We start from the raw sequence: 3,052 nt of genomic DNA on the forward strand, positions 1-3,052 counted from the left end.
ATAAATAACTCAAATCTGATCACTTTGCATCCCTGATTAAAATATCTGAATGCTTCCCCACTGTGCTCTTGCCAGGGTTTGTAACGTCCTGCTGGGCCTAGTCCCCACTTACCCCCTTCATTCACTGTACTCAACACATACTTACTGAGGGTCTACTGTACGTCAGACACTATTTGGGGCACCGGAGATACAACAGTGAACCAAATAGGCAAGGTCGTTGCTTTCATGAAGTTTATGATAATAAACAATTGGAGAAATAAAAAAGATAATTTAGACTATGTAGTGTAAGTGCTGTGAAGGAAAAATAAAGGAATGAGATAGTTACTGGGAAAGTCCATTTTTTATAGAAAAGTCAGGGCAGATGCGCTCAGGTGACATCGAAGCTAGGACCTGAATGTGGAGAAGAAGCCAGTCATGGAAAAAGCTGGGAGAAGGGGTATTCTAAGCAGAGGAAATAGCATGTGCAAAGGTCCTGAGGTAGGCAACTTCTAGACACCAGGAACAGAGAAGTCAGTGTGGCTGAAGGAAAGAGAAAGAGAGAGAAGGTGAGGTTAGAAAAACAGGTGAAAGCCAGAAAGAGGTTTGACTTTTATTCTAGAATAAAAGGAACCTATTAAGGAATTTTCTTTTTTTCTTTCTTTCTTTCCTTCCTTCCTTTCTTTCTTTCCTTCCTTTCCTCCTTTCCTTTCCTTCCTTTCCTTCCTTCCTTTCCTCCTTTCCTTTCCTTCCTTTCCTTCCTTCCTTTCCTCCCTCTTCCCTCCCCTCCCCTCCGTTCCCTTCCCTTCCTTTCAGACAGAGTTTTACTCTTGTTGCCCAGGCTGGAGTGCAATGGCAAGATCTCAGTTCACCACAACCTCCACCTCCCAGGTTCAAGTGATTCTCCTTGCCTCAGCCTCCTGAGTAGCAGGGATTACAGGCATGCGCCACCGCACCTGGCTAATTTTGTGTTTTTAGTAGAGACAGGGTTTCTCCATGCTGGTCAGGCTGGTCTCGAACTCCCAACCTCAGGTGATCCACCCACCTGGGCCTCCCAAAGTGCAGGGATTACAGGCGTGAGCCACCGCGCCCAGCCAAAGCTACTAAAGAATTTTAAGTAGAGGAAGAATATGATGTAATTTATATTTTATAACAATGCACTCCTGGCTACTGTGTGAAAAATTGATTAGGAGCAGGAGGGATTAAAGAAAGGTACAAGAGAGAAGGCTGGTGCTGTGTCCAGGTGACAGGTGATGGACTTGGCTTGGACCATGGTAGTGGCAGAGGAGATATAGAAAAGTGGTCAGATTCGGCCGGGCGCGGTGGCTCAAGCCTGTAATCCCAGCACTTTGGGAGGCCGAGGCGGGCGGATCACGAGGTCAGGAGATCGAGACCATCCTGGCTAACACGGTGAAACCCCGTCTCTACTAAAAAAATACAAAAAACTAGCCGGGCGAGGTGGCGGGCGCCTGTAGTCCCAGCTACTCAGGAGGCTGAGGCAGGAGAATGGCGTAAGCCGGGGAGGCGGAGTTTGCGGTGAGCTGAGATCTGGCCACTGCATTCTAGCCTGGGTGACAGAGCGAGACTCCTTCTCAAAAAAAAAAAAAAAAAGAAAAGTGGTCAGATTCTAGATAGAGCTTTGAGTCAAATTGACAAACTGGCCGAGATACTGGCTTTGGAGGTGAAGGAAAGAAGAACTCAAGGTGGCCTCCTACAGAGGCTTGGATAGATGGTGGTGCCATTTATAGAGGAAGGAGTCAGCATTTCCTAGTGGACTGTGATGTTGGAGGTGCTAAGACCTAGCCAGGTGCAGAGGCCAGTTGGTTGTGGGCAGTTTGGGTTTGGTACTGAGGTTAGGCTGAGCTGGAGTTACTCATGCGACTATCTCCACACAGATGATACCTAAAGCCATTGGATTGGCCTAAGGGACTTGGATATTTGAAGACTGGGTGGAGGGGGAGGGACTAGAGAGGTAAAAGGAAAACCAGAAGATTGAAGTCCACAGGAGAGAGGATTTGAGAAAAAAAAGTGGTCGGCCGGGCATGGTGGCTCACACCTGTAATCCCAGCACTTTGGGAGGCCAAGGCAGGTAGATCACTAGGTTAGGAGATCAAGACCATCCTGGCCAACATGGTGAAACCCCGTCTCCCCTAAAAAAAATACAAAAAAAATTAGCTGGGCCTGGCGGCACATGCCTGTAATCCCAGCTACTCAGGAGGCTGAGGCAGGAGAGTAGCTTGAACCTGGGAAGTGGAGGTTGCAGTGAGCCGAGATCATGCCACAGCACTCCAGCCTGGCGACAGAGCAAACCTTCGTCTCAAAAAAAGAAAAGAAAAGAAATGAAAAAGAAAATGGTCAGCTAAGTAAGTCACATGTTGCAGGGAGGCCATGAAAGATGTGTTCAGAGATAGGTCCACTGAATTTGGCTACTGGGAGTCTTTGGGAGAACAGTTTCACTGGAGAATCAACCCAGAAACTTGATTGGATGAGACAGAAGAGTGAAATGGAGGTGAGGAAACATTTACAGACAACTTTTTCCAAGTTTGGCTTAAAGGGTAGTAAGGAAATGGGGTATAGCTGCAGGGGTGTGTAGGATCAAGTGAGGGTTTGTTTTCTATTAGGTTGGTGCAAAAGTCATTGCCGTTTTTGCTGTTAAAAGTAATGGCAAAAACCGCAATGACTTTTGCACCAACCTAATAAATAGAATTTACTAGAACCATGTTCTCCAGACTTTAGTCATTGAATAACCAACTTTATTTTTGCCCATCCTTACACCTGGGTGCTGCATACTTAAAATTTTCTTAAAACTCAACTTTTTTTTTTTCCACTCTGTCGCCCAGGCTAGAGTGTAATGGGGCGACCTCGACTCACTGCAACCTCTGCCTCCTGGGTTCAAGCCATTCTCCCACCTCAGCCTCCCAAGTAGCTGGGACTACTGGCACGTGCCACCATTCCCGGCTAATTTTTTGTATTTTCAGTAGAGACGGGGTTTCACTGTGCCAGGATGGTCTCAATCTCCTGACCTCATGATCTGCTTGCCTCGGCCTCCCAAAGTGCTGGGATTACAGGCGTGAGC

The sequence above is a fragment of the Rhinopithecus bieti genome, unplaced genomic scaffold (assembly GCF_001698545.2).
Source record: "Rhinopithecus bieti isolate Rb0 unplaced genomic scaffold, ASM169854v2 scaffold_34281, whole genome shotgun sequence".
In the NCBI taxonomy this organism is placed as follows: Eukaryota; Metazoa; Chordata; class Mammalia; order Primates; family Cercopithecidae; genus Rhinopithecus; species Rhinopithecus bieti.